The sequence below is a fragment of the Dendrobates tinctorius genome, unplaced genomic scaffold (genome assembly GCF_039654945.1).
Source record: "Dendrobates tinctorius isolate UK_male_01 unplaced genomic scaffold, ASM3965494v1 ptg000171l, whole genome shotgun sequence".
NCBI lineage: Eukaryota > Metazoa > Chordata > Amphibia > Anura > Dendrobatidae > Dendrobates > Dendrobates tinctorius.
In genome coordinates, this window is record NW_027361838.1 from 3,477,477 (window position 1) to 3,495,910 (window position 18,434).

Below are 18,434 nucleotides of genomic sequence, written 5' to 3' on the forward strand. Positions count from 1 at the left end.
CCTTCCTTCATATATTTGGGGAGTCTCCCACATGTCTTTTTGCAAACTAAAAATGAACCTTACAATTTTTGTGTGTAAGTAAAGGTATTTTTCTTCCCACTCTTCCATAAAGGCCACCTCCATACAGTGTAAGGCTTATTTTGGTCGTATGGACAGATACTCCAGTCTCTGCTTGGGAACTCAGCACCTCCTTCAGGGTTACCTTTCGTCTCTGTGCTGCCTCTGATTAATGCCCTCCTTGCCCCGGCTGAGAGTTTTGGTTCTAAATGTATTACAATTAAAAAGTTATGCATATAAAAAATGTTTATAAAGGATGAACACAAATAATCAAGTTTCCCATGTATTTTATGAGCTATTTAATTCCTTGTTGAATATATTTCTTATAATATGTCATGTAGAATTGCTTATAGTGATTGCTTAGTTTGTAAAATCATGAAGAATCTATGGTATGCATTATCTTAATAGGCAGCCTACAATGACAAGTAACTATTAGGCCAAGTACACATGACCATATAAAATATCATAAATTTCATCCAGAAAAACTCCTCTGCTCTACCACACTGAATAACATGCATCATCAGTGCACTCTTCATTTTTTCAGACAGTATTCGGACCAAAAATATGGTTGTGTGAACATACCCTCAGATGATGTTCTTCGTCTTATCTAATAAAATAGGGTAGTGGGTGAGAGGTCATCATCACTTAACCAAACATGCGATAATATGGCATTTAACAAGTTTCTGTAAAATATCACTTGTATTCGGTTGTGCGTAATGATGAGCGAGTATGTTCGTTGCTCGGGTTTTCCCGAGCATGCTCGGGTGTCCTCAGAGTATTTGGATGTGCTGGGAGATTTAGTTTGTGTCGACGCAGCTGCATGATTTGCGGCTGCCTAGACAGCCTGAAAACATGTGGAGATTCCCTAACAAACAGTCATTCCTCACATGTATTCAGGTTTTCCAGCAACCACAAATCATGCAGCTGCGTGGACACAAACTAAATCTCCAAGCATGCTGAAATACTCGTTGGACACCCGAACATGCTCGGGAAAACCCGAGCAACGAGTATACTCGCTCATCACTAGGTGTGCGTCATCCACTGCAGTGTACAACACAAAAAAAACAGCAACTCACTGACACTTAGACTGTGTACACACGTTGCGGATTAGCTGCGTATTCGCAGCGGATTTTCCGCGCGGATTCGCTACAGATCCGCAAGTGTGTGACCAATCAATGTTATTCAATAGGAAAAAAAAAGCTGTGCACATGCTGTGGAAAATTCCGCACAGAATCCGCAGCGGTTTATTTTCCGCAGTATGTCAATTCTTTTTGCGGATCCGCATGCGTTTTGCACCCATTGAATTAATTAAATCCGCAGGGCTAAAAACACATCCCAATCTGCAAACAATCTGCACAAAATCCGCAAGAAAAGTGCGCGGATTTTGACCTGCATTTTCTGCCAAGAGATGCAGATTCCTTGCAGAAAATTCTGCAGGCAAATCTGCAACGTGTGCACATACCCTTAACCTGTTGCCTACTTTTTCCTAAGAGGTAAATTACTCAACTTTTGTAGATATAAATAACAATATACTGACCCTTAAGCTATGAACCACAGTCACCTTCACTTCTTATGTGTTATTGTTATAGTATACTGATGTAGTGCTTGATCATTATTATGTACTGTAAAAAAAAATATTTATAAAGTATAATAATATCGCAGTTTATTGTCATTACATAAGCTGAACAGTCCATTGACACATAAAAAAAATGTTATTTTCCCTTAGGTATTTTCTCTCTTCCACTGTACTTAAAGAATTACATTATTAATGGAGGATGGGTCCTTGGAAGAAGCATCTGTAAATTTTGGCTCACTATTGATTATACCCTGTGCCAGTGTGCAATATATAATATTGTTCTCATCAGCTGTGACCGTTTTATGGCCGTGACCAAAGCTGTAAGTATCTTACTTAGGTAAAACATGGCATATCCAGCAAAAAGATCTTCAAAAATTCAGAAATTAATTGTAAATTCGTTCAAATCCAATCCATCACCTAGAAACCACAGATGCGTTTCAAACTCCGTCTTTACTCATTGCATTATTTATTCAGTACATTTTATATATACACCATTAACATACATTGTGTATGGTCTATGCAGCATATACATAATGGTGTATATATAAATCTAATTTATAGACCATTAATATACATTGTCTTTACTCATTGCATTATATGTATATACAGTTGATACTAGAAGTTTCCATACACTATATAAACAGACACATGCATGTTTTTCTCATTATCTGACATGAAATCCGAATAAACCTTTCCCATTTTAGGTCAATTAGGATTACCATAATCTAATATATAAAGCTCAAGTGTGTGTATGTGTGTGTGTTTGCATGTGTGTATGTCCAGGACTGGCAACCGCACCGTCGCAGCTACAACCACAAAATTTGGCACAGTCACACATCTGGACCCCGAGAGTGTCCTACGCTATGTTGTGAGGCGAAATTTTAACCCCGCGCGTTACAATTCCCAAACAATATTGCCCCTATCTACATAATGGGGAAAAAGTGTGTGTGTATCAAGCCCCGCCCCTCATTATGATGTCATAATGGTTGACTATGGGATGGAGGATGTGTGATGGGTATATGGGCACTGGACTATGGGATGGAGGATATGTATGACGGGCTTATGGGCACGGGACTATGGGATGGAGGATGTGTGATGGGTATATGGGCACTGGACTATGGGATGGAGGATATGTATGACGGGTATATGGGCACGGGACTATGGGATGGCGGATATGTATGATGGGTATATGGGCACGGGACTATGGGATGGAGGATGTGAGATGGGTATATGGGCACTGGACTATGAGATGGAGGATGTGTGATGGGTATATGGGCATGGGACTATGGCATGGAGGATGTGTGATGGGTATATGGGCACTGGACTATGGGATGGAGGATATGTATGACGGGCATATGGGCACGGGACTATGGGATGGAGGATGTGTGATGGGTATATGGGCACTGGACTATGGGATGGAGGATATGTATGACAGGTATATGGGCACGGGACTATGGGATGGCGGATATGTATGACGGGTATATGGGCACGGGACTATGGGATGGAGGATGTGTGATGGGTATATGGGCATGGGACTATGGGATGGAGGATATGTATGATGGGTATATGGGCACGGGACTATGGGATGGAGGATGTGATGGGTATATGGGCACTGGACTATGAGATGGAGGATATGTATGATGGGTATATGGGCATGGGACTATGAGATGAAGGATGTGTGATGGGTATATGGGCACTCGACTATGGGATAGCGAATATGTATGATGGGTATATGGGCATGGGACTATGGGATGGAGGATGTGTGATGGGTATATGGGCATGGGACTATGGCATGGAGGATGTGTGATGGGTATATGGGCACTGGACTATGGGATGGAGGATATGTATGATGGTGGGTATATGGGCACGGGCCTATGGGATCGTGGATATGTATGATGGCTATATGGGCACGGGACTATGGGATGGAGGATAATTATAATTTGCTATAACTAACCACAGTTAGTTACTATGCCTGGGCAGCGCCGGGCTCTTCAGCTAGTTATTAATATTTGCCAAATGCCAGAATAATGAGAGAGAGATTGTTTTAAGGCATTTTATTACTTACTGCAAGGTCAAAAGTTTATATACACTAAGATTACTATGCCTTTAAACAATCCTGGACTGCCCATATGATGATGTCATGTGTTTGGAAGCTTCTTTGCCAACATCTCAGTTAGAGACACATCTGTGGATATATTTTGATGCACACCTGAAAAACACTGCTTCTTTGTGTAGCATCATGGGAAAGTCTAAAGAAATCAACTAAGATATCAGGAAGAGAATTGTGGACTTGCACAAGTCGGGCTCATCCTTGGGTACAATTTCAAGATACCTGTAGGTGCCTCTTTCACCTGTACAAACAATTATACTTAAGTACAAACAATATGGGAATGTCTAGCCATCATACCGCACAAGAAGGAGACGGGTTCTGTGTCCCAGAGATGAACGTGCTTTGGTCTGACATGTGCATATCAACCCAAGGACAAAAGCAAAAGACCTTGCGAAGATGATGGCGGAAGCTGGTAAGATTGTGTCAAAATCCACAGTGAAACAAGTACTGTATCAACATGGGCTGAAAGGCCACTCTGCCACGAGGAAGCCATTACTCCAAAGGAAACATAAAAAAAGTCAAATTAATGTTTACAAATGCACACAGGAACAAAGACCTTAATTTTTTGACCTGTGGTCTGAGCAAACTAAAATTGAACTTTTTGGGCATAATAACCATCGTTACGTTTGGAGGAAAAGGGAGAAGCTTAGAAAACTAAGAACACTATCCCAACTGTGAAACACGGGGGTGGCAGCATCATGTTGTGGGGTTGTTTTGCTGCAGGAGGGACTGGTGCACTTCACAAAATAAATGGCATCATGAGAAAAGAAGATTATGTGGCGATACTGAAGCTACATCTCAAGAAATCAGCCATGACATTAAAACTTGGGCGGAAATGGGTCTTCCAAATGGACAATGACCAGAAGCATACCCCCAAAATGGTAACAAAGTGGCTTATGGATAACAAAGTCAATGTTTTGGAGTGGCCATCACAAAGTCCTGATCTCAATCCTATTGAAAATGTATGGGCAAAACTGAAAAGGCTGGTGCGAGCAAGGCGACCTACAAACCTGGATCAGTTACACCAGTTTTGTTAGGAGGAATGGGCCCAAATTCTGACTATCTATTGTGAGAAGCTTGTGGAAGGAGATCTCAAATGTTTGACCCAAGTCATTCAGTTTAAGGGCAATGGTACAAAATACTAATGAAATGTATGTAAAATTTTGACTTTGCAGTAAGTAATAAAATGCCTTTAAACATTCTCTCTCTCTTATTATCCTGGCATTTGGCAAATATTAATAACTAGAGGTGTGCCCGATGCTATCACATCGGGAGGGAAGTGTGTGTGGGGTGTGTGTGAGTACGTGTGTGTGTACATGTGTGTGTGAGTACATATGTGTGTGTGTCCCGCAGCTGCATGCCCACCCACCTCCGTGCAGTCACAGCCGGCAGGAAATGAGGGTGGTTTGCGGCCTGTGCTGGAGATGTGAGTACGTGTGTGTGTATATGTGAGTATGTGTGTGTGGGAGTACGTGTGTGTGAGTGTATGTGTGTACATGTGTGTGTGTACATGTGTATGTACATGTGTGTGTACGTACGTGTGTGTGTACTGTAGGGGTTCGCTCTGGTAGATAATGGCAGGGCTGCAGTAACGAGGCAACACACAGGCTTAAAGTCCAATTTCAGTGGTTTAATGTCACGTTGCAAACAGCAGATTAACAGAAAGTAGGAAAAACATAAATATACTCCAGCTTGGAGAACCACTGGTCCCAGACTGACCCCTTGCACGGGACGGGCTTAACTAAGCGGCTGCCAGGTCCGCGGCATCCGCCAGGTGCCATTCCCAGGGTTGTGGAGAGTCTTGCTGCTATAGTCCTGCAGCATGGGGATCCTGTATACAAGTTCAGGCTAAGTCCAGCCAAGTTCCTGTAACTTCCAGACATACACTCTCCATGTGCCAAATACCAACCTCCATTACATAGCCCATAACCCCTCCTACAAGTGAGGTAAACATCACATGGGCTGATCACGTGACCATGACATCATCGCAGGTCCTGTCTTTAGGGAAAAACCTGGCCAAACATTAACCTGCTGGTAGAAATGTATCTCCCATCCAGTAAAACACCCTTTACATGTACAGTACGTACATGTATGCGTGTGTATCTACGTGTGTGCGTATGTATGTGTGTGTATGTAAATGGTGGGGGGGTCCGGCGGCGGCAGGTCCAGCGGCAGGGGGGGTCCTGGCAGTGGCCAGCCTGCAGGAAAGACTGCGGCTTGTGGCCTGTGCACAGGCCGCAAGCCGTGGTCTTTCCTGCCGGCTGTGACGGAGGTGGGCAGGCAGGCAGGGGCGGGTCCAGCGGGGGGTCCTGGCAGCGGCCAGCCATCAGGAAAGACCGCGGCTTGCGGCCTGAGCACAGGCCGCAAGCTGCTGTCTTTCCTGCCGGCTGTGATGGAGGTGGGCAGGCAGGCAGCGGTGGGTCCGGCGGGGGGGTCCTGGTGGCGGCCAGCCGGCAGGAAAGACTGCGGCTTGTGTCCTGTGCACAGGCCGCAAGCCGCGGTCTTTCCTGCCAGCTGTGACGGAGGTGGGTGGGCAGGCAGCGGCGGGTCCGGCGGGGGGGTCCGGCGGCGGGTCCAGCAGCGGTAGCAGCGGTGGGGGGTCCCAGCGGTGTCCCCTTGGTGGTACCAGCGGGCGCCATATTGAAACACCCATCACTTGGGTATTTCAATATGGTGGTCGGCGTACTTCCGGTCGGCGCGGTGGATTGTGGGATTCGGGGACATCCAGACGGAAGTGGATGACGGACAATTTAAGGCAATTATATATATAGATTATGGTAATCCTAATTGACCTAAAACAGCTGCCCCAACACAACCAACCTGCCCCAGCACAGAGCCGCCACCGCACGAGCCTGGACCACTGAATGACCCCTATGACTACTCCTCCACCTGTGCCGGATCCCTTCCCAGGTAAGCTGAATTCGGACTGTAAGACGGACCCCCATTTGACACATTATTATTTTTTTCCCTATTTTCCTTCTGAAAATTGGGGTGCGTCTTATGGTCCGGTGCGTCTTATAGTCCGAAAAATACGGTACATTTTTGGGTGGGCAACCTCTGGTTTTGCAGTCACCGGAGATTTAGGGGAACATTTCCAATTTCTTTTTTAAATTAATAACTGTTAAAAACTTTTTGCGCTATTAGGGGAACGCAGGCACCATTTATAAAGCAAGTGTGTAATAAAAACACCCTAAAGTGGTCATCTAGTTTTTTGTTCATTGGCAAAAAATGCCCATTTTTGTTAGAAATAAGAAAAACGTTACAATCAACTTATTTATAAACTTTTCTCACTTAATTATTTTTGACATTCTATCTGGGAGGCTGCAACCGCATGGCACCCTTGTGTTCAGTCCAGGCATGCTCCATGGCAGCAGAAGACCCATCCATACTTATAATAAAAAAACACAAGACAATTACTGGAGGAAATGGCCGTGATGTTTATTCAGAGTTACATTAAAATAATTCATATAATAAATAATTAAATGAATTCACAGAATATTTAAAACCAACCACCAACAAACCAATCCACCCATACACTGGGCGATTTTCCCACAAATAACGCATCACGACAAAACTATATTTAATAATAGGGGAGGGAGGGAGGGTGGGATCTTCTTTCTTTAAAACGTAGTATGGGGAGACAAGCCCGAAGTGGGCTGGAGGTTTTATAGCCAGGCAGCTCCTTAGCCATTCCTCTCCGTTCTCCTCGCCAGCCCTTGAGATGATCTGCTGCAGTAAGTTCTCCATTCGCCGGTGAAGGAATCTCCTTTCTTCAAAACGTAGTATGGGGAGACAAGCCCGAAGTGGGCTTTATATATACTAATTTTTTGCGCGCCAAAGTACGAATTAACCAATAAAAAAATGTTAAAAAGAGCGCCACGAAACCGCTCTAAACCAGTTTGAACAAGCTCGTGGATAATACCACAGCTTACATGTTGACCTTTGTTTGACCCTTTGCCTGACGGCCATTACTATAATACAAACAACAATATCATTAAAACAAATGAATTATTACGGGTCTGTGTCACCATGAAACCCCCCCTTTATTTCTTGCGGGGGAGGGCTACCATTCCAGTATAGATTGTATAGACCAAAGCTCGGTATCACATTGTCCAAAGATAGTAACAGATCTCCCATACACACAGCACCTGGTGAATCAGAAGAAGCAGCCATATGACAAGGTGAATGTACAGGATGTAAAGTTCGTCTGTCCATGTTTAACCCCTTCAGGACAAGGACACTTTTAATATTGCACTTTTGTTTAATCTCCACCTTCTTCTAAGTGCAATTACTTTTTTTTAACATTTTGGATTGACACATAAAATTATTATTTTGAATGACACTATTCATTTCACACTGTCATGTAGTGAAAAACAGGAAATAAATTAAAAAAAGGAGTTGAATAAGAAAAAATAACAAAGTACACAGTAATTATGCCATTACTTTTTTGTTGTTGTTGCAACTTTCCCTTTATGATAAAATTACCTGGCAGCCTTGTTTAGGGTGATAACTTAAAAAAAATTTTGTTTCCATCACTATAATCCGAGAGACATACCAGCTGAGTTGTAGTTTTGAATGCCACCATCATTTTACCATATAATGTACTGAAAAATAGGAATTTTTTTTTTTTTAAGGGAATCTGTCACTAGGATTAACCCTCCTAAACCATCTATATGGGCATATAGGTCATAGGAAGCTGAATAAAATGACACCTTGATATATGTGATCTGAAGTCTTATTTCAGGGAAACCCATGTTTTCCAATATGTAAATGACCTCTTCCATGCTCTGGGGAGGATGCTGCCTGGAAGCTAACTTTGCCTCCAGAGATTATTTTACATGAAGAGGAGTTACCAGTGTGAGACAAGTAACTAACACAGAACAGTAGAAATGAATATTGTTTTATTGCAAACACATTTTTGTTTTTTTCTGAGTTCTGCTGTATTGTAAAAATATTTCAGCTCTGTCTGCCTGTGAGATGGAAGCAGAGAGGAACCTGCAGATGTGTCAGATAGTGGCCATTACACATCACACCAGTAACGATGGTAACCATTACATATTAGACTGGTAACCATTAAACATCACGATGGTAACTCCCCCTTACCTAGACTGCCTCTGGATGAGAGAAAAAATTGCAGGGAACACCATTTTACATGCCACCAGTTTTCATCCAGTACACACAATAAAATCGATACCTGTAGGAGAGTTGACAAGAGCCAAGCGAAATTGTAGCAATGAATTTTTATACAATAAGGAAGTTAATATCATAAGGAATCGATTGGGAAATTGCGGTTATCCTGCTTGGACCATAAATCGCGCTATTAACATTACTGATACTAAATCTAGGGATTCTCTCATCCAGAGGCAGTCTTGCCTGCAAAAAATTCCTTTGATTGTCCAACCTTAGTATTAACGTATAGCTCTTATTTTCATACCATTTCAAACATTATACAAAACAATTTGCATATATTAACCCCTTACCTACAAATGACGTAATATTCCGTCCATGTGACCATGGACCTAATTACCATGGACGGAATATTACATCATCGCGATCATAGCTGACACCCGGCACAATGTGTCAGGGGCGGTCACGGACCGCCCCCGACACGTTAACCCCTTGCACACCGCGATCAAACACGATCGTGGTGTACCGGGGGTTAAAGGGAAGCATCTTCAGGGAGGGGGCTCCCTCCGTGCTTCCCTGAGCCCCCCACGGCAGCGCAATGTGCAGCGCTGCTGCGGGGGGCTCCTTTCCTGCAGGTCCCCGGATCCAATATGGCGACGGGGACCTCCGGGGGCCTGCAGGAAGCTGGCTTCCTCAGTGCCTGCAAAGCGCAGGCATGAGGAAGCCTGTGCAGTGCCTGTGACAGATCGCTGATCTGTCACAGTGATCTGTGATGTGACAGATCAGCGATCTGTCACAGGACAGTGATGTCCCCCCTGGGACATTGTAATAAAGTAAAAAAAAAATTAAAAAAAAGTGTAAAAATAATTTAAAAAAAAATCGCCAAATAAATAAAAAAAAAAAAAAAAATATTCCCCAATAAATTCATTTTTTGGAAATAAAAAAAACCAAAACAATAAAAGTACACATATTTGGTATCGCCGCGTCCGTAACGACCCGCCCTATAAAACTGTCCCAATAGTTAACCCCTTAAGCGAACCCCTTAAAAAATAAAAATAAAAAACGAAGCAAAAAATAATGATTTATTATCATACCGCCGAACAAAAAGTGCAATAACGTGTGATCAAAAAGACGCATATAAATATCCATGGTACCGCTGAAAACGTCATCTTGTCCCGCAAAAAACGAGCCACCATACAGCATCATCAGCGAAAAAATAAAAAAGCTATAGCTCGCAGAATAAAGTGATGCAAAAATAATTATTTTTTATATAAAATTGTTTTCATTGCATAAAAGCGCCAAAACATAAAAAACGACCTAAATGAGGTATCGCTGTAACCGTACTGACCCGAAGAATAAAACCGCCTTATAAATTTTACCGCACCCGGAACGGCGTAAACGCACCACCCAAAAGAAATTCATGAAACGCTGGTTTTTGTAAATTCTGCGTCCCAAAAAATGAAATAAAAAGCGATCAAAAAATGTCACATGCCCGAACATGATACCAATAAAAGCGTCAACTCGTCCCGCAAAAAATAAGACCTCACATGACTCGGTGGGTCAAAATATGGAAAAATTATAGCTCTCAATATGTGGTGATGCAAAAACTATTTTTACAATAAAAAGCGTCTTTTAGCGTGCGACAGCTGTCAAACATAAAAACCGCCATAAATAGTAAATCAAACCCCCGTTATCACCCCCTTAGTTAGGGAAAAATAATAAAATTAAAAAAATGTATTTATTTCCATTTTCCCATTAGGGTTAGGGCTAGGGTTAGGGCTAGGGTTAGGGTTAGAATTGGGAGTTTCCACTATTTGCGCACATCAGGTGCTCTCCAAACGCAACATGGCATCTGATCTCAATTCCAGCCAATTCTGCGTTGAAAAATGTCACATGGTGCTCCTTCCCTTCCAAGCTCTGCCATGCACCCAAACAGTGTTTTACCCCCTCATATGGGGTATCAGCCTACTCAGGACAATTTGCAAAACAACTTTTGGGGTCCTATTTCTCCTGTTGCCCTTAGGAAAATAAAAATTTTGGGGCAAAAATATCATTTTTGTGGAAAAAAATGTTTTTGTTATTTTCACGCCTGGGCGTTATAAACTTCTGTGAAGCACTTGGGGGTTCAAATTTCTCACCACACATCTAGATAAGTTCCTTGGGGGGTCTAGTTTCCAAAATGGGGTCATTTGTGGGGGGTTTCCACTGTTTTGGTACATCAGGGGCTTTCCAAACGCGACATGGTGTCTGATCTCAATTCCAGCCAAAAAAGTCAAATGGCGCTGCTTGCCTTCCGAGCTCTGCCATGTGCCCAAATAGTCATTTACACCCACATATGGGGTATCAGCATACTCAGGACAAATTGCACAATAACTTTTAGGGTCCTGTTACCCTTGGGAAAATAAAAATTGGGGGTGAAAAGATAATTTTGTGGAAAAAATATGATTTTTTAATTGTACCGCTGTACATTATAAACTTCTGTGAAGCCCTTGTGGGTTCAAAGTTCTCACCACATATCTAGATAAGTTCCTTAGGGGGTCTAGTTTCAAAAATGGGGTCACTTGTGGGGGGTTTCCACTGTTTAGGTACATCAGGGGCTCTCCAAACGCGACATGGCGTCCGATCAGAATTCCAGCCAATTTTGCATTGATAAAGTCAAACGGCGCTCCTTCCCTTCTGAGCTCTGCCATGCGCCAAAACAGTGGTTCCCCCCCACATATCAGGTATCAGCGTGCTCAGGACAAATTGCACAATAATTTTTGCAGTCCAATTTCTCCTGTTACACTTGGTAAAATAAAAAAAATGAACCTGAATTAATTTTTTTTGTGAAAAAAAGTTAAATGTTAATTTTTTTTAAATATTCAAAAAATTCCTGTGACACACCTGAAGGGTTAATAAACTCCTTGAATGTGGTTTTAAGCACCTTAAGGGGTGCAGTTTTTAAAATGGTGTCACTTTTGGGTATTTTCTATCATATAGACCCCTCAAAGTGGCTTCAAATGTGATGTGGTCCGTAAAAATAAAATGGTGTTGCAAAAATGAGAGATCGCTGGTCAACTTTTAACCCTTATATCTTACTAACAAATAAAAATTTTGGTTCCAAAATTGTGCTGATGTAAAGTAAACATGTGGTAAATGTTACTTATTAACTTTTTTGTGTGCCATATCTCTGTGATTTAAGGGCATAAAAATTCAAAGTTGGAAAATTGCGGAATTTTCAAAATTTTCGCCAAATTTCCGTTTTTCTCATAAATAAACGCAAGTTATATGAATGAAATTTTACCACTAACATGAAGTACAATATGTCACGAGAAAACAATGTCAGAATCACCGGGATTCACGGAAGCGTTTCAGAGTTATGACCTCATAAAGGGACAGTGGTCAGAATTGTAAAAATTGGCCCGGTAGTTAACGTGCAAACCACCCTTGGTAGTGAAGGGGTTAAGAAGTGATGACATTACTAACAATTTACTGGGGGAAGGTATCAAAATTGTTTCAAGAAAAGCGCCCACTTTAGGAAATGTTCTGTTGCCTAGTTTTCTGGATGGACAAAAAAATACTGGTGCAAGCAATTGGTTATCAACTGTGGGTTATCACAAATGTGGACATTCATTATGCAAAACATGTTCTTTTTCTCATAAAACTACTCATTTTCAGAATGCAGCAAATAGTAAATCATATAAAATTCAGAATTTTCTCAGTTGTAATTCAGATTATGTCATTTATATCATTGAATGCATGCATTGTGCTTTGAAATATGTCGGATCGACTATCCGCAAATTAAGAGAAAGATTTTGTGAGCCTTTATATGATATTGTACATAGTTCCACTAGACACATGTCTAATATTTCCAAACACTTTGTGTCTGTACACAATAGAAGTGTTTTTTCTTGCAAGGTCTATGCAATTGAACGTATCAAGAAACATCCTAAAGGAGGTGATCGCGAACAAGTGCTGTGCAATAGAGAAGCTTTTTGGACTTTTCTGTTGGACACACGTGTACCCACGGGTCTTAATCTAAGAAAAGAATTCATGTTATATTATTGATTTTTGAATTTTTGTATTTTTATTTTTTATTTTCATTTGCATAAATACATTCATGGTCTGCACATTGCATTTTTATTTTTATATTTTTATGTATGTTGGCATCACGTGTTTTTTTGTGATTATTTATTTCACCTGTTTATTGTCTTTATATGATGCAATGTTTGCTTCAGAGCTTATCCTGAGTCTAAAGGGCTTGTCACACTAAGCGATATCGCTAGCAATATCGCTATAACTTGTGACGTTATAGCGATATTGCTAGCGATATCGCTGTGTGTGATACTTACCTACAACCCGCTCCCCCGCTGCTTATCGCTGATCGCGCGAGAACAGGCTGGACCGTTTCTCGTCGTCAGCTTCCTGCGGCGCTTCCTGCTGTGACGATGAGCGAGGCGTGGAGCCGGGCAGGAGGACGCAGGATCGCCTGGTGTGACAGGTAAGTAGCGACCCCCGTCCCCAGCGATGTCGCTGGTGAGATCTGCCTGTGTGGCAGCTCACTAGCGACCACTTAGCGATGTACCAGCGATCCTGACCGCGTCATATCGCTGGTCGGGATCGCTGGTACATCGCTAAGTGTGACAGTACCTTAAGAACCTGTGTGTTCGAAGCGCGCCCAGGTGCTCTGTAATTCAGTCCAAGGTAGTTCCCTTCATGGGGTATACCTATTTGTACATAGCTACCAATGATTTTTCTAAAGTCAAAATAAAAATCATTTTTATCCTTTGAGCTGGATTTCCCCATTTTTTGGAACGTTCGTGTGGTACTGACCTGGGTCAGTGAGTAAGACTGTGTACCTGGAGGGTTCAGTGATGAAAGGTCCTGGAGGGTCAGTGTTGGGAGATTCTAGGAGAAAGAACAGATCCCGGGAGCACGTGGTATGACCTTGGACCTGGTGAGGCGCGAGTGTTGGGCAGTCTCAGGCGGAGACGGACGTCCTGAAGAGCACCCGCCGAGCCCCTGGACCTGGTGAGGTCGGTGTGTGGGGAGACCCTGGGAGGAGGATCGCTCTCTGAATCGCACCCGGTGCACCCTGTGTGTTGGATGGTCTCAGGCGGAGACGGAACGTCCTGAATAGCACACACACAGGACACGTGAGTTTTGTGTGGTGTGGTTTTTTTTCTCTTGTCTCAACTCAGCTTGCGGTGGCTCAATGGGAGTCAAGAAAGTGACAAGCGGCGTGCTGTAACTCAGCGGGGTTACGAAGGGGACAAGCGGCTTCCCATAACTCGGCGGGGTTACGAAGGTGACACCAGCAGCTGTGTGTGAACAGCAGCCGAAGGTGTCGGTGATCGTGACAACAGGAGCTGTGGTGGTGCCAACAAGGACTTGTGTGGTATGATAAAGAGACATAAACTGTGTTGTGTGAACTGTGGCCTAAGGAGACCTGTAGAGAGGACATGGGGAAATCCTGAAAGGGGGCAGTGACCCAAATCGGGGTGGTAGCGCAAAAGGGGGTGGAGTTCCAGAGGGGGGCGGTGACCCAAATCGGGGTGGTAGCCAAAAAGAGGGTGGAGTCCCAGAGGGGGGCAGTGACCCAAATCGGGGTGGTCCTGAAAGGGGCCGGTGTTATGAATGAGTCACCGAGGAGGAAAAAACAAAAAGCAAGCTAAGCCCAGAAAACCGGAGGTTGGTAACTAGCAGATTGCAGACCTCTGATCCTATCCACAACAACTAGCAGTAGCCGTGGAGCGTGCCTACGGTGGTCCTAGACGCCTCGTCATGGCCGGAGAACTAAATAAGCCGAAAGAAAGAAAGCAAAAATCTAAACTGCCCCAGAGCAGACCCCAAAGCAATAGACAGCCCCCAACATGTATTGTCGGTGAAACAAGATGAAAACACAGACACAGGTAGAAAGATAGGCTGAGCAAACGATGGGGCCCTCGCTAACTAGAAAGGACAGGAAAGAAAAGCTGCTGTCTGCAATCATGCAAAAAAACCCTGCCAAAAAGAATGTCCAACACGTCTGATAGAAAAAGGCCCTGAAGTCGCTAGACTTCAAATCACTATATCAGCACTCAGGTATATTCTGAAGATAGAGCAAAAGAGATCAACTGATCAGAGACAAAATGGGGATTCAGCCCAGTCCCAGCCAGGGCTGGCTGAACACAAAAACTAAGTAAACCAGACAAAAACTCATATGAACAATAGCAGAGAAAACTTAGCTTTAGGAAGGCAGGAACCAAACTGGAAACCAGGAGCCACAGTCAGGAAAAATCACCAGCAAGAAACTAGGGAGTCGGCTGCCTTAAATCCAATCAGTAACTCCTGATGTCCAATCGCAGTCCTCTTCCTCAGGTGGCCGGTCTCTGCCATTTAGATCAGCTTCATTACCTCCCTTCAACAACAGAGGGAGTCCAGATAGAGAACTCACTACTCCTCTGTGAGCACTGCCAGCTCCATAACCCTCACCAGAAGCCAGAGGCAAACCCGAAAATTAGCTCACAACAGGCCGGTGTGTCAAAAGAGGAACAGCAGTGTTTGTGTAGAGTGTTTTCAGAATGTGGGTTATACTTTCCGGAGCATGACGGACCGCAAGTGTGTACCTTGATGCTGCACCGGGGAGGAATCTTGGGACGGTTGGACTCAAAGAGTCAGGTGAATCTGTTAGGAACTCCTCTTTCTGTCTGACCGAGAAGATGGCCCAGGTTCGCTGTAAACATGGGGTCACTGTGAACTATGCACTAGACAGAGTAGTGTTTGAAGGGCCCGGAGGCAGCGAGTGCCAAGGTTGTGGTATACCACCAGACTTAGTGTATACCTTGGAGGGGGGCCGGGACTTTGTCGTGTTTGATGACCTATGGTACGAGGGTGGAGACGTTTCTACTGTTGGGCTAACAGATATTAAGACGGTGACGGCTCCTAACGTGGAGAGGTCAGAGGTAGAAGTGACCGGGAAAAGGGGTACGTCTGCCCAACGGACGGACCTGGCGTCTCGTGACAGGACTGACGTTGACCGGGTTGATAAGACGGCTGAAGTATTCACATGGTTAATGGGTAACTGGAGGGATTGCTTAGGGAATAGATGAAGGGACTCAAAGAAACTGTAAGAGATCTTCGGCGGGAGAGGAAACTGGACGAAGACTTACAGCGGTTGGGCCCGATTGACAACAAGACGGAACTGCCAGTACCAATCGTGGCAAAGGGTCATGAAGAGATAAAATCTTGTGAAGTTGGTGAGCAAAGGGCTGAAGAAGATGGTCATCCGGTCGGCTCATCTGTAATGAGGGAAGTGTCCGTGGTAAAGCCAGAGCCTTCGGTCCAGGAAGTGAGCAAGACCACGACCTTCAAGTCTGTGATTGATGTACCAGAAGACATGCAAGAAGCCTGCACTGAGGAAGGTGTGCATGAGGCTTTTAAGGAGGCGGTCAAGGCGTGTAAGGTGCAATGGGGACCTGAGACTCGGCAGTTGGTGAAAATATCGGCCAGGGAAGATACAGCAAACCAGGTAGCTGTTCTGAAAGAGATGCATTTGCAATGTCTCCACGCCAAACAGTTGGTCAGGCGGAGTAATATGAAAGCTGCTCGACGCCTAGAGTTAGCAAGAGAGGCTATGGATCGGCTGGGTTTGCGTAAAGATGTAGCTCCGGTTCCTAAAGGTCTGATTGGGAGACTCATTGGAAGATTCAGGAAGGTAATGCAAGACCTTGTGAATATCTCCGGTGTGGTGAGGGTGAGAATCCCTCCTGATGATGAAAACCAGATATCCAGTGAAGAGGGTAGGATTCCCATCATGGTGGTTGGCTCCGTGGAAAGCCTGAGAAACTTTCGGATGCTATTGGAGTATCAAGTGGGGTACCTGGAAGAGATTGAGCAGTTGAGGCTGGACCATTGGCGAATCAATAAAGAGGTACGGAACACCAGGTGGTGGCCGCCTTCAACCCAAGATGTAAGGACCCGAACGGTTCCTTCAAGAAGTGACATGGCAGATGGCCGAAGAATGTCAGCAAGTGGTAGTTCGACTGGCAAGATGACGTTGAGAGACCGTAGTTCCTGTGAGACGCTGAATGAGTCAGACTCAGGCCAGACAGAAGGCTTAACTAAGACTTATGACCGTACTGACTGGGGGAGCTGGTCGGGGAACGGAACAAACAGGGAGAGGAATGTGGTGACCAAACAGTGTCTGATGACGCAGACAGGCTGTGACTGGAGGGCCAAAGAACAGGGCCGATATTCTGACCACTGGGGACGGGGGAGGCCTACCATAGGAATGAGGCCGTATGACAGACGGAGATGGTTCTCTCGACCTGGGGGGCAAGGTGTAGTGAGTGCCCGGTCTTGAGATCCTGGGGTTATGCTGTGTGTTCAACCCCACAGATTGGAACAGAAGGGGGAGGTATGTGGTGTAGTGACCACTGTGTCCGCTAGGGGGCGCTGTGTGGATGTCCTAGGAGAGAGGATGAATGGCAGAATACTGAATGACCGTTGTGTATCTCAAGGTGGGTGGCCTTGAGATGGAGACTTATGTGTGTTGATCAGCAGCGATACTGCTGAGGTGCTGTTTCAATGCGTCCGGGAGAAGTCTTCAGGTATCTGGGGAGACAGGCAGAACTAGTTACCTACAAATCCACCCAGGGGTGTGGTTAAGAACGATATTGTAAAGAGTGTGAGAATGGTTCAAGGACCTGTGATGAGGTCATAGCAATGTGACCCGGTGGGCGTGGCTACGGACAATATAAGGTGGACAGGGTAGGTCACTTGGGTGAATGCAGGGACCTGGTTGGTCCGTTTTGGAAGGCCCCGTCTGGGAGAGATGGGGGCTGTCTTCCAGACAGCAAGGAACGCTGTGTTGAATGGCTGCACGTGCCTGATGATTCCCTGGAGGGAATGGATGTCTGCAGCATGATGAGGTGAAGCAGTCATGAGGAAACCCTGACTTGGGTGAGATAACTGAGGCTGAAGAGCCTGTGTATGCCTTACCTGTCTGACCACAGGGGTTACAGAGCTGAACTCTGTCATGGACGCTATGCTGATGCGATGAACTTTATGTTACTGCTGTGGGTTTATGATGCTGAAAAAAACATATGGACTATAATTGTTTTACTGAAAACCCGTGCTGGATCTGGTTTTGTGTGGCGGCTAAGCGAGTATCCCCTACTTGAATAACAGCGCTACCTTACAATATATATATATATGCAGTATATATACACATTTACCATGCATACATACACATACAGGCATATACATACACATACAAGCATATATACACATGAACATAGTGTATAATATGAAAAGAGATGCGGCACTCACCCAGATGCAGTAAAAGATGGAGTCCTTTATTCTACCATTATGAGGTTAAAACAAGGTCCATAGGCACAGCAGGTGTGTACCGGTATACCGTGTAGTTAGCAACTACCTGCCTGTTCTATCTGGCGCAAGCTAAGAGTGGTCACTGATCGCACCTGCCACTTATTTAGCTGTTCCACGTTAACAGAGCAGCTATTCTTCTTCTGTGACTGCCGAGTCATGCTGATTGAAAGCCAGCTTCCCGCATTTAGGCAGCATAGAGCCGTCTTTCAATCA

The 18,434-nt window shown here is 44.3% G+C and overlaps 1 protein-coding gene and 1 long non-coding RNA gene across 2 annotated transcripts in view; one reads left to right on the forward strand and one right to left on the reverse strand.

Moving 5' to 3' along the window:
- LOC141053784 (uncharacterized) overlaps window positions 1–18,434 on the reverse strand; it is an 82,089-nt gene that overhangs the window by 40,550 nt on the left and 23,105 nt on the right. The window lies entirely within an intron of this gene.
- The window catches only part of LOC141053746 (histamine H3 receptor-like), a 31,976-nt gene that overhangs the window by 12,377 nt on the left and 1,165 nt on the right, over window positions 1–18,434 (forward strand). The gene's annotated exons all lie outside the window — the stretch shown is intronic.